Source organism: Centropristis striata, chromosome 11 (assembly GCF_030273125.1).
Source record: "Centropristis striata isolate RG_2023a ecotype Rhode Island chromosome 11, C.striata_1.0, whole genome shotgun sequence".
Taxonomy (NCBI): Eukaryota; Metazoa; Chordata; class Actinopteri; order Perciformes; family Serranidae; genus Centropristis; species Centropristis striata.
The window spans coordinates 3,485,260-3,499,858 of record NC_081527.1 but is presented as its reverse complement, the minus strand read 5'-3'; the positions used below and the strand labels follow the sequence as shown (position 1 = coordinate 3,499,858).

Sequence of the window (14,599 nt, the reverse complement as noted above, 5' to 3'; positions counted from 1 at the left end):
ACAACCTCTATTCCTTTATGTAACTTTTATTAAGAAACTTTTCTCCATCAAATAAATATAATACATCTGGAATATGTTGTACTGTGAAATCATCATCATCATCATCATCATCATCATCATCATCACACAGACACACACACACACACACAGACACACTCACACACACACACACACAGACACAGACACACATTGATAGTTTAGTAACTTTATGAGACTGATTGAGTTGAATTGGCTTTTTTCTCTGTTTTACAGAGTCATATCATTTAATACAAATAATAATTTTTTAGTATAATTATTAATAATTGTGAAAAGCACTTTTGAACCGTGAGACCCACACAAGTGTTGCTCAGGTTGGAGGCAGATGAAAACCCCAACAGTGTGCACAGCAGCAGATATGAATCTGTTCTCAGTGGTTATTAAGGCTCATAAAACAAACTGTTGGCAGCGAATCAACACTTCCTTTCCTGCAGCAGACGGGCTGTGTGGGTTTCTGCTCTGCAGCCTTTCTCACGTTAATAACACAATGACAGTTACAACCGTCCACTCTGGTTAAATAATCGTTAGAGGAAGTTCAGTTAGATTTCAGCACTCAGTACTCACTGTCTCAGGAACAGGAACTTAATGACAGAAATAAACCATTAATGCTGTATTCCATAACATGGTACAATTACCTCTAAAATAACTGCAAGAGTTTTTATCACACTGTAAAATAAAGTATAGTAGCATACTGATATTTGTTGTTTAATAAATTATGGGACTGAAATCATACAATAATCTATTTCACAACGTTAATCTATAACCTACAGAATATCATATTTTTTAATTCCAATACAACACTTTTATTCAACTCCTGATGTAAAGTGACGAAAAGAAAAACACTCAACTGCTCAAAAACTGTTGTATTAATACAGTAAACATTAGATTATAATTTGTCGAGTATTAATTGTCACTAATCACAAATGACATATTTATCACTACAAAGAGTGTGTAACAACAAGAAAAAGACTGAAGGAGATCAGAGTTCGATTCACTCTGGAAATCCCCTGAAAAACCAGGACCAGAAATAGATCAGAACAGCAAGTGCAAGTTCAACTTGTTCTGGGGGGAATTTCAGTTTTCAGTAGGAGCAGCCCCACATGAGGTCATGGAGGTGGAGCGCACCAAAATTAAAACAAAATGACAGATTTGTAACGGGGGAGAAACTGCTAATTTTAGAAAATAATGTTGAGACTAACCAGATAGTAGGAGGGAAGATTAGAGTTATGTAAACTGATGCAAAATGTTAAATTTATAGTTTATTCTGGTTTAAACTCTTTGAGAATAAACTCTTAACTGTTATCTCAGTGGAACCTCCAACATGATTAGATAATTAACTGTGTAATTTGAACAATGCAGTAATAATTAGTCAGATGAATAATACTTCCATGCCACAATATAAACAGACATAAAGCAATAAAGCCAGTAATCTCAGTGGGCCGTACTGTTTCATTCATATTCAGACATTTGGAAATATTGAATTTAACAAGTGACTTTTGAGCTTTTTCCTGGAACTGCCTTATTAATTAATTAATTAATTAAATTATGTATTTATTGAATGTTTAAATGTTTATTTATTTCATGTAGTTTTTTTTAGATTTAATAAAAAAAAGTAATATTACATTTTGAACTTGACTATTGAGTACTTTTTTAAGTCTTTATATTTTGCTATTTTACTACTACTTATCCATAGCTATATATATGTAGATATATAGATACGTTTTACTTTACTTAACTACAGTGAAAACAAATTTCTTTTTAAAATAATAAAAGAGCTTTGTAACAGGGGATAAAGTGATAATTTCTAAAATAATTCCCCAGATAGTAGGAGGGAAGATTATAGTTATATAAACTGATGCAAAATGTTCAACTTTTAGTTGATTCCAGAGTAAAGTCGGGTTTAAACTCTTATTTGAGAATAAACTCTTTTGCCTTCAACTCTGACCGTCTCCAGTGAAGTTCTTGAGTTTTTTTTCCAGACATCAGTAGTAAATCATTTTTTAAAGACTTGTTTGAGAATAAACTCTTAACTATTGTCTCGACGAACCTCTGACATAATTAGATAATTAACTGTCTAATTTGAACAATACTATATATATCCAAGAGATTCTGTTTCTGATTATTTGCTCTGAAGTTAAACTGAAATACATCAAAACAAGGAGGTTTCAAAAAACAGACGGACTGTGATTTTTCACTTTATTGAGAATGTTTCACTCAAAGAATTTGACAAACTTGATTAAAATGAATGAAAGAAACAGAAAATACGAAACAATAACATGTCTACAAGAAGCTAATGATTGAGAATAAATCTCTATTATTATACAGGTCGCAATTTCAAAGTGGAAATAAACAAAAATATAAAAATAACACCAGACAAAATGTACACTTAGTAACTGCAGATATATACGTGTATATATGTATTTATATTTTCAGGATGACTGTATCTTCCTTTAACAGAACAACCACAACACGTCATCATTGATATTTGTGAATACTGATCAGCGTGATGAATGAGATGAATTGATAAGATTTGATGGTGAGGAAAGGCAGATAACAGTCAGTCAGCATGTGTGCAGTTGGTGGACGGTCCCTTGTTTCTGATGATCATCAGCAGAACGAGTCCACAGCAGAACACCAGACTCTTCACTATCAGCACTGTGTACAGCAGGCAGAGCAGCTTCACCCTGCACTGAGACTGGAAGGACCCTGACACACACACACACACACACACACACACACACAGTCACACAGTGTGTAAATGTCATCAGAACATCATCAGATTTTCATCAGTATAACTTGGACTTTTCCAGACGGAACAAGCAGCTTTACATGAAGACAGGGGTCGGCTACACTTTGAATGAAAGCTCAAAGGTCCTTATTGAAGACAACAATTCAGGGCCCCAGCCAGCTTTGGAGCTATACGGAGCCAGGACAGAGACTTTAAATGTTGGCATTGAAAAGCAAAGTGAAAAAGGAAAGATTGTGATTGAAGGAGAGGCAGCAGGTGTTCTTACAGTCAGCTTGCTGCAGAGCTAGCAGGTCTGCTGGCTCTCTCTCTGGAGGACAGGAGGCTGCTGGAGCTGGAACCTCTGAAACAGAAAAGGAGTGAAATGTTTGGAGTTGCAGTGAGAAATGTCAGTCCTCTGCTCCTCTGCTCTCTTTGACAGCATCTCCACATGAATCTGAATCACTGCTGAACACAGTCAGCGAGCCTTCATTACCTTGTTCTGTTGGGGCCTCCACTTGGCCCCCCTCGTGCTGGACGTAGCAGCGGTATTTATACGTGCTGCTCTCTTGCTGACGGAGCAACAAGATGGCGGCGGTGCGTCCCGACTCTCTGAGCTCCAGCTGCTCTCCCTCAGCAGGGGGCAGCTCCTCCAGAGGACCGTTCTCCTTTCGTCTTTTCCAGGAGATGCGGACCAGAGGAGGAAACATGGCTGAGGCCAGACACAGCAGGGAGCTCTTCCCCTCCAGGTGGGCTCTGGGTGCTGCTGGGTACACGCTCACCACGGGCTTCACTACCTGCTCACCTGAAGTTTGACAGCAGCAACAAGCAGCACAGACACTCATTGACACAGTCAACAGCAGCTTACAGCACTGCACTGCATTCAGTGTGATCCTGGAAACTACATGGACTCTGATCACTAAACTACTCATCAATACAACACAAAGTTCACTACATATACTGTATTCACCTTCATATGAAACACACTCAGCATCTAATGTCAGCATGGATTATATGGGGACACAAGATCACATCTTTCATTTCACATTATTTATCATTCATTTTTCTTACCTATAGAAATTCATTTCATATAATGATGACTTGTACCTTCAAACAATGGAAATGTATTTTTATATATGACACATTTTGAATAAAGCACATATTTACCTTCATGTCAAATATTATTTTCATGTTAGGGAACACAATATATTGAATGCTGACGCTCCAGTCCAGTGTCTAGTTATTGAGAGGCGAGGCTCCCAGTTACTGCTTTTTGTTAGTGTCCTTGAAGGAGCCACAGGATGGCGGCTTTGCTTTAACTCTGTGTTCATTCACTCACATTGACATTACTGATGTTACTGACTGACACACTCCACATTTGGACTGATTTCTTTACTTTATCACAATAAATCTCCTTTAATTTATCATCATTCTTTGTGTCCATTCCCGTTTTTGTCATGGCCCAGGAGTCGGGTTATGACCAAATGGGGGCTCGTCTAGGATATTAACCATATATTTACCACAATAAACCTTTTAGAATTTATATAGGAACAAATCAAGACATTAATCACTTTATGACTTTTTCCATTGCAATTTTAACTTCCTGCAAAAATGTTTGATTCTGTAAAATTTGAATAAAAATGTCCACTTAATAAAATAAATAAAGTAAATATAATATTACAATATCATGATATATTATAATATGAAGTTTGCATGATGTGTAAAACATAATTAAAAATGCATTTTTATCAAATTCCAAAAACACTTTGTCCGTATATCCATTTGAACATTAAATATATTTTCTTTGTCCAGTTTTTAATTGAATATATTTCAGAAAGGATCTGAAAATGATCTCATTCTGTTTTATTTTCATTTTAGAAAATGTCCAAATTTGTCAGTGTCAGGTTTAAAATATATTTTAATATAAAAAACATATTATAATAAAATAATAAAAAATAATGTAATATCAAACAATATAATATAATATAATATAATATAATAAAAAGACGGTCTTGGTCCTTTAGGATGAAATCAAATATTATATTATTGTGAAAGTGTAAACCAGTTTTTCTTGATAATTTTCTACACATATGATAATAACTTACATGTTTCGTCAAATGCAATTGTCGTTTTAATGATCTCAATATTTTTGTATTTTTAAACTATGAATTCTTACCATTACTATCTGTTATATATTTTATTATATTTGGCACAAACTGTTTTCTTGCAATTTTAACTTCCTTCGCCAATGTTTGATTCCGTCAAATGTGAATAAAAACTGCCAAATAATACAATATAATCTAAAATTAAATAAAATATATAATATGACGTAATATATTTTGATATAATATAATATTTTATATGTTATAAAATAATATAATGTAATATATTATAATATCATACAATATAAAATAACATCAGCAGGTTGCGGCAGATTACTCTGAAATGGATTCAGCTGCTGAACAGAAATTTCACGGCAGTTTTTGTCATTATAGTAACTTGATCCACTGGATTACAAAAATATGTAATCAGATTACTTTTTAATTGCACTTTATACTATAAAACGTAAACTTTGATACCCAAATAAAATTACATTTCTGCATCTTCCAAATTGAATAAAAACACTATTGAACATGAAAAAAGGACCCTGAGTTAATCAAAAATTAAATGACTATTTAAATAACATATGACAGAATTAAACATGAGCTCATAAAATATAATACAGCAACTAAATTTGTGTTAAAATTATTTACACATTTTTCGCTGTATACTTTACTCTATATGCTAAATAAACACATCAAACTATTAATAAATAATTATAATACATAAAAAGTAAAACAATGCATAATATTGATCTATACTTTCCTAAAGGTTTTATAGGTTATTATATATAATTTATAATTATTTTGTGTTTTGACACAAACAGAAAAGTGTGTGCCTTTAGATATCATCCTGTATCACATATAGAAATGACTCATTAGTCTCCATACGTTCTATTTAATTGACATATCATATTCAGTATGATAAATGTATCTTGAGGACATGTTTATCATCATATAAAACATAATTGTAGTGATAGTTATAGTGTGTTGTTTAATAAAAACAAGAGGTGCTGCTGAATTACTGAGAGGATCAAATACTGTATATTTGTAACATTTCCAATATCAAACTTCTTCTATATGAATCAGTTTCATCTCCTGCAGAAATAAAGAATAACTTGAGTTGTGCGGTGAGATTTAAACATCTTTTCAAGAATTATGAAGCTTTTTTTATGTAACAATAGCTGCATGGCTGCAAGAATTCTCTACTAATGATGAAAAAAGTCACAAGCAGCAGAAACTCATTAAAACACATTTTCAATAAAACTACTGAAGGAAAAAGAAAGTTTATTCTTACCTACAAACAGTTTAGTTCCAGAGCCAAACATGTAGTACGATCCGCCTGGCACAGTGAAAAAGACTGGTACAAAAACCTGTCTGCTGCTGAATGTGTCAGCTGAGGTGAACCAGTCCACATTATGAAGCAGTATCATATTTCAGCTCCATCATGTGTTTCTCTAATGTTCATATTAACATGACTGTCTCTTCTTTTATGTCCTTTTTAGACACATTAGCAGAGTGTCTCCATGGATCGTTGGTTCAGACGTTCATGTTCCTCAGAGGATGAACCCTACTGACTTTGGTCAGTTTTTATCAAACACCATCATCAGCTCACGTCTTTAAATTGTCCATTACTTTGATTTATGACGTGTGTGCGTCCAATGACAGGACGCTGGGCCACACAGCCAGTGTGTTGCACTGTCGTCTTGTTTTGATTTGAAGGAGAAAGACATCAACTTCCCCACACACAGCCGTGGTCACATACTGGACTTGGTCTGCTCCACTGGTCTCATCATCCACCACCTATCCAGCCTCAACCTCCACATCTCAGATCACCTGGCTATAACTATGGACATCCACATCCCCACTCCTTCCCCAAAACACAAACACACTATATCCTTCAGAAACCTTAAATCCATCCCCCCGTCAACACTCTCAGCCTCTCTCAGCCATAAACTGAAACATGAAAGCATGCAAACGTCAACTGGAAAGACTCTGCAAGAAAACCAGATTATCAGTTCACCTTCAAGCTACACAGACCACCTTCAACAGTATAAATACGCTCTCAATGCAGCCCGGTCCACCTACTACTCCCCCCTCATTCACTTTGGCTCCACAAACCCCAAGGCACTCTTCTCCTCAATAAACAAACTCCTCAAACCTGACGACAACATTTCCTCATCCTTCACAGCCGACAAGTGCCAATCCTTCCTTTCATTCTTTCAAACCAAAGTCAAAACCAGCTACAGTAACCTCACCACCCCCACCACCACTCCCACCTTCCTGCCTGATACCCTCCCCCTCTTAACTCAGCCCCTGTCTCATGTTTTGGATGATTGCTTTGTTGGGTAAGTAAATTATTTCAGAATGATTGTATAGTGTTTCTTACCTGAATTTGGCCATTTCAGGGTTTCCTGTAGGAAAAAACTTTGGCCAGGGGGGAGGTGAGTGGGGGGGTTCAACCCGAGAATGGTTGCCGAGAATGGTTGCCGAGAACCGTTCTCGGCAAAAAAAAGGATAAATTAATTAATTACTTAGCTTGTTCATAATTATTTTTGCCCTCAAAATTAAAGAGAAGATGCTTAATCAATTCTTATTTTTGGCTCTCAAAATATGAGAGAAGTTGCTTAACAATAAACACACAAACATGATGATGGAAAACACGAACTGTTTATTTTTGGGGTCATGGCCTAATAAGTTTGGGAACCCTTGGCACACAAAGCAAACAGAAAATTCAGAAAACAGAAACAGAAAAAAATCAGGAGCAGAGAGCACTTATGCTATTGGCAAAGTTTATAAGATTGGTCACTGCATGCCATTCTTCTTGGCTTCTCAAAGAAGAGCTCCTGCGCTCTTGCATAGTTCATCTCGTCCACTGGTGGTCCGTTGATGCTGATCTGCAGACAGGCACAGAGGCTGGCTCCCTGCAGTCTGTTCCTCCAGTCTGTCTTGATCTATTTGCAAAATAATACGGATAATCAGAAAAAGTTGAACAATTAGACAAAATAAAACTAACTAAAACAACAACTTAAATGTGGTTTTGCCCTGTTCATTGCAGAAAAGTCCCCCTCACAGTTCACACTGGATACTGGAACTGTGAGTGCAATGGCTGACAGCTGACTCAGGAAGGGGTATTGTCTATGGCAGTAGTTCTCAACATTATTGAGTCGCGACCCCCAATTTAACATGCATGTTGCCCGGCTCACTGAACAGAATCTCACACGCAGAGTTCAGATCACCCAAAAAAGACACAAAATGACCAAAAAAAGGAAACAAAATGACCAAAAAAGACACAAATTGGCCACATAATGATCAAAAAAAGACACAAAATAACCAAAAAGACACAAAATGACCAAAGAAAGACACAAATTTACCAAAAGAAATACACAAAATGACCAAAAAAAGACACAAATTGACCAAAAAAGAAACAAAATGACCAAAAAAAGACACAAAATTACCCCAAAGAAGACATAAATTGACCCAAAATGACCAAAAAAAATACACAAAATGACCCAAAAAAGAAACAAAATGACCAAAAAAGACACAAAATTATCAAAAAGAGACACAAAAATGACCAGAAAAGACACAAAATGACCAAAATGACCAAAAAGACCAAAAAGACTAAAACACATTAACACTTTAACACAGTGGAGACAGAGCTGACTTCCAAAATGATTTGGCGACCCCCAGAAATCATCTCGAGACCCCAATTAGGGTTGGGACCCCAAGGTTGAGAATAGCTGGTCTATGGAGTTCGTCAAACTCTGAGGCCATCTCCTGCATGAGCTGCAGCTGAGACTTGTCCTAAAGCAGTATAGGTACAGTTAAAGTCAGGTTACTGGTTGCCATGGGTTTTTCATCATCATCAATTCATATCATATTTACATTCTCTTTTTTCTCTTTTGGTAATGTTGCACACCTAAGAAACAGGCACATGCTGTTTGAGAGTGTGTGACTGACTGACTGTGTGTGTGTGTGTGTGTGTGTGTGTGTGTCATTACTCACCTTGAGAGATCCTGAAGCCACAAGGACCTTGAAGCCGAGCCACTCTGACAGAAGTGCTGCTTAGTCAATGCTTGGGAAGTGGTTGGCGAGCAACTTCAGTTCTGCAACACTCTTTTCCTCTCGATCCTTGTTGATCAACGTTCTTGGGTTGAGGACATTGAAGGCAGCCAGAAGATCCAGCTCTGTGAACCGGCTTTCTAAACTTGCCTTCAACTTGTCCAAATATGGAGCCATAACCTAGTGAACAAATTGCAAAAAATAAATATTTGAAAATGAGTTTTTGAGTTTGAAATCTTGAATTTAGAACATTAAGTGGTATCAATACCTCTTCCTGGAAATGTGCCCAAATTGGGCTGCTCGGGCCAGCCTTGCCTGCAGGGGTGGACTGGCCATCTGGCATACCGGGCATAGTCCCGGTGGGCCGTTGACCCAATGTGGGCCGGTCCGGTCCGCTATGTTTTTTTTTTTTCTCTCTCTCTAAATTCTCTCCAATTGGGCCGTCCAAATTGGCTACAGAGGGCTAGCAGTGTGTTGCCAGCATCGACACATATTATTGGTCTATGTTTGTCATTGTCAATCAATCACGGGCTGACAGTGCTGTCAATCACAACATAAACCAGGGTGGGCGGGACCTCATGGCATGGGCCGGAGTCGCGAGACCCGCTGCTGCTGAGCTTAAGATGGATAAGCGTAAGAAACGGCCGGGTGGCGCTGAAAAACTGCGACTTAAAAAGTTGAAGTCTCTGGAGGTGGAAGCAGCTAAATGCTCGAAATTAACAGATCTATTTGGTGCTGGCGGGGTCACCAGCCCAGCAGGTGCTGCTACGCCGGGAGACGGGCGAGTGGAGACATACATGGTAAGTAACATTAGCCTGGGGCTGGCCTGGCTACATTTTGAAACAAAGTAGAAAACGTTTTTACATTGAATGTGATGCGACCTAATTAACATTAACCTAGTAAACATTGACATTACTCTAGTGAGCTGTAAATAGAGATGGAGAATCAAGCTGTATTGTAAATACAGATGAGATACTTTTAATTTTAGCTCAAAATACAAGTAAACCTATAGGAAATAATTAGTTAAATTTGCAATATATTTGCCATTGAATTTATTGTAATCTTTCAATTAACTATTTTTAAAATAACTATTTTTTAGGTATAATTTGTGTGTAACTTTAATTTCTGTATAAATGTGTTACTTTTACTGTAGTTTTCAAATGGCTGTGTATAGTGCTGTCTTGAACATTTTCAGGTATTGTCACAAAGATCTGACTTTTTTTGCATTGTTAAACACTAGTAATTGTCATAATGAAAACATGACAAAGCCATTAGTGTTTTTTATGCTCATGAACATTTAGTTCAATATGAAGTAATCTTTTATCTTGTACATTTTTCTGTGGTTTTGAGTTATTTCCCCATCCAATGATAAATGCTTTCCCAATGTCCAGACCAGACAGGTTCAGGGAGAGAGCCAGACCAGTGCAGGCAGCCCAAAGACAGGATCACCTGAGAGGGAAACAGCTGTTGAGAGCCATGAGTCTGCCAGTCAAATAACTGATTTTTTTTCACAACCTGATCAGAAGAATCTCCAGTTATTTTTAAATTTCCACCCTCAGCAAAAAAGTAGCAATCCAGTGGTGCAGAAATTGTTCTGTAGCAGAGACGGCACCAGTAGAAAGTGGCTGACATACTGTCCAGAGCGTCACATGCTGTATTGTTTCATCTGCATGGCATTCAGTAAGAGAACTGATAGCAGTCTGTTCATCAGTGGAATGTCAGATTGGAGGCATATACACCAGCGCACAGAGGAGCATGAGAGAGGCAGTGCACACAGAAACTGTGCTGAAGCTTACCTCTTGAAATCTGCCAGTGCTGATATCAGCAGTTTGTTTGGTGGCAGTCAGATGTCGGCGCACAGAGAGCAGGTCAGAACAAGACGGCAGGTTTTGGAGCGCATCATAGATGTAATCAAGGTTCTTGGGAAGAGGGGGCTTTCATACAGGAGGTCAGAAAATGAGGCAGCATATACCCTGGAAGACCACACGGTTGATAATTTCTTGGAACTCGTACTTCTACTGGGGAAGTATGATTTCTGTTTAAAAGAGCACCTGGAGAGCTGCATTGAGAACAGCAAAAAGTTGCATTTGTCTGGTGGCACAAGAGGCAGAGGCTCCCTTGTAACTTTACTCTCCAAAACAACAGTCAACTCAGTGATAGATGCAATTCACCATCTGATTCAAGAAAACATCTCCAGTGATATCAAGAAAGCAGGAATGTTTTCAGTTCAACTGGACACAACGCAGGACATCACCTCTCAGGATCAATGCTCTATAATTATGAGGTATGTTACTGATGTTGTTCATGATAGGCTTGTTGCAGTGCTGAAGTGCAGTTCAACTACTGGACAGGCCTTTGTCGACATGCTGTCAGAAGTTCTTGACAAAATGGGCCTCAGCAAGACCATGTGCATTGGAAATGCGACTGATGGGGCATCAAACATGCAAGGCCAATACAAAGGATTCTCCTCACTGTTGTCTGTACAATCGCCAAACCAGGTGCATGTATGGTGCTACGCACATGTTCTGAATCTGGTGCTTGCAAACACAACCCAGATTGTTATTGAGAGTGGGTCCCTGTTTGCGCTCCTCAATGGCATGGTATTCATCAAAGAGTCTCATCAAAGGATGAATGTTTGGGAAGAGTCAGGCCGAAAAAAATGAGGTAGACGCCTTGCTCCTATTGGCGAGACACGCTGGTGGGCCAAGCATGAGGCCCTGAAGAAGGTGTTTGGCTCCTTTGGAAAGCCGGAAGATGGTCTGTACGTTGATGTGCTGTTGATATTATCAGCTATACAGAAACAGGCAACAGTGAAACCATCTATCCGTGTCATGGCCAGAGGATATGCAGAGTCATTGCTCAAGTATGAGACGATCTTGACGGCTGAAATCTTCCTCCGCATATTTGAACATACCTCTCCATTGTCTAAATATCTTCAGACGGCAGGACTGGACATCCTCTCTGCTCACAGAATGGTGGCATCAACACAAGATATGTTGAAAAGCTTGGGAAGAGATTTTGAATCTGTAAAAAAAGCAGCAGACACATTTGTCAACTGGACAAACACAGAAATCCAAGAGAGAGATGACACGGACATTGAAGTGGAGGCCACACTGCCACAAAAGAGGAGGAGGACGAAGAAAGTCTTGCCTGGAGAGTTGTCTCAGGATGAGACCCTGGATGATGCAGAAAAATCATATGAGGTGAATGTGCATAACCGGATCATGGACACAGCAATTGAAGCCATTCATAGGCGCTTTTTGACACACACAGGTGGCTTGTGAGCGCACATTTTCAATTTTGAAGTTTATAAAAAACAGACTCAGAAGCACCCTCTCATCTGATAAACTGGAGGCATTTATGTTGATGGCCACCGAGAAAGAAATTCTCATGGCCTTGGACTCTGACTCTGTGATAGACAGACTTGCAGAGAAGAGTGAGCTGCTTAAAAAGCTGCTCCATTGATAAGGCGAGGAATATTTAATATTATCACACATCAAACATTATGGATGTAGTAATTCATTATTTTTAATTTTAATATTGCTTTTCAGAAGTTTTATTGTGCTTATGTGTTGATCCTTAATGGTGTGATTATGTACACTAAATTATCAATTATTTTCCATTACAGGTTGTTCTGATATATTTGAGGAGTCGTTCACCCTCTGTTCTATATGTGGACTCATTTGGGACCACCTTTAGAATTTGGTAAGTGTATCATGTATTTCTTAATGTTATATAAATTCATGCTTCATAATTATAATAATTCAAAAAAAAGTTTTAAAATAAACACACATCAAAAAGTTTTCAACTCTATGTGCAGGACAGAGGAAAGCATTTTCTTTATTTTTCAGAAATGATAATGTATCCATGTCCCTCTCAGGTTGACCACTTGAAATGTGAGAGTTTGAGGAGTTGTTCCCCCTCTGTCCATGTTCGAGGACTTGCTCTCTCTCTCTGCCTTCATTGCACCAAAGTTTGGCTGTTGAGTCTCCTCTAGTATGGTGAGTTTATCATTTTTTATGTTTTATGAAATCATACTTAATTTGTGATGATTAGAGACTTAATAATGTATCCATGTCCCTCTCAGGTTGACCACTTGACTTGTGAGAGTTTGAGGAGTTGTTCCCCCTCTGTCCATTTTCAAGGACTTGCTCTCTTACTGCTTCCACTTCACCACTTTTTGGCTACTGAGACGTCTTTGATTTGTTGAGTATGTCATGTGTCTTATAATGTTATATGAATTCATACTTGATTTGTGATGATGACTTAATAATGTTCCATGTCTCTTTTAGGTTCATTCTTTCATTCATCATCTACCGCTTATCCTGTACAGAGAGCCAATCACTCTGTCCCCTTTTGAAGACCTGCTTTGTCTCCTCCATCATTCATTGGGCCACTTTTGGGTTCCTGATCTTATTTCATGTGGTGAGAGGAATGCAATATGTGTATGTTTAAAGGTTTATGTGAAGAAAATATATGTGTGATAAAATGGCAATTGGTAATTCATAAATGTCTCTTTATATTCTCTGCTACCATCATCTCCTGTCAAACGGGTTTCCTGACCTGCAAGAAGTTCTTCTATGATTCTTGAGAGAGAGAGAGAGAGAGAGAGAGAGAGAGAGAGCTTCGTCTTGACTTTGTGAGTTTATTATGCAACTTGTTTTGTCTCAGATTGAAACAAAAGGTTTGATTATGATTATTTCCTAGTTGAAGATTTTCATATTTATGATTTTAATTTAAAACATCTGCATATCTTTTAAGTTCAATTAACAGTTATGCAGGTAGGCCTCAGGGCTCTTTTGAGACTTAAGTCACCCTTCATGACAGATACATTTGTTCACTAAGTGTCACTACATCATAAAAAGGCTACATGGCTACATATACTTGTCAGTATACTGAGTACAAGTTCTGTTTGCTGTTTCTTGCAGGTCATGAATTTGATGAGGAGTGGAGCTGGCTGGCTGCGGACGAGGAAGTAGGGCAATATATACATGTGCACATACACATAAATGAGAATGCATATTTTTCAGAACTGTAATTCATGTCTTAGACTTTTTCACACAGCTATAGATACATTCCCCCCCAATTCTCTGTTTATGGTTTCATAATGACTGAGTCACTGTTAAAACAAATGAGTTTCAGCTCTAATGCTGCTTCTGTCTGTAATATGTTTCTATTTAGATTATTTGTCAGGGTAATTTGTTACTATTGTCCGAGTCTGGTTTTAACTAATGCTGGGCTAAGATTTTCACATTCACAGACTAAAAGGGTAGCAAGAGGGTTCTTCCCGTTAGCCTCGTCCTACCCCTAGTCTTGACATAATTTCTGTTGTGATTTGACACTAATGAATAAAGACTGACTGATTGATTGCTATAGTTGTCAATTTTAGTCCTTGAGTTCAAAGTTACGTGCTTTATTTGTTAACTGCTATCAAGGAATATGGCTCTCCTTTGTAGTATGCATGAGAGGAGATGCTGTGAGATTTGTGGACTTCTATGTAGTGTCCGCTGACAATGTAGTGGGCTGGTCTGGACATAAAATGCCAGGGCTGAATTTTTGTCCCAGTCCACCCCTGCTTGCCTGCTTGCTCTTCAACCCCCCTCCGTCGCCCCCTTTCTTCCTCCTCCGTGATGTTGAGACTGCGGATGGTGTCCTGGAGGTGACTGAGGTGTGAGCC

The 14,599-nt window shown here is 38.0% G+C and overlaps 2 long non-coding RNA genes across 2 annotated transcripts; both read left to right on the top strand.

Annotated features, from left to right (window-relative positions):
- Positions 1-12,262: 12,262 nt before the first annotated feature.
- On the top strand, positions 12,263-13,523 carry LOC131980760 (uncharacterized). The gene is made up of 5 exons (XR_009395244.1): positions 12,263-12,627; positions 12,803-12,923; positions 13,010-13,132; positions 13,215-13,347; positions 13,493-13,523. It is a non-coding gene; the product is annotated as an uncharacterized LOC131980760 (long non-coding RNA).
- A 7-nt stretch (positions 13,524-13,530) lies between these two features.
- Positions 13,531-14,090, top strand: LOC131980761 (uncharacterized). The gene is made up of 2 exons (XR_009395245.1): positions 13,531-13,561; positions 13,851-14,090. It is a non-coding gene; the product is annotated as an uncharacterized LOC131980761 (long non-coding RNA).
- The last annotated feature ends 509 nt before the right edge of the window (positions 14,091-14,599 follow it).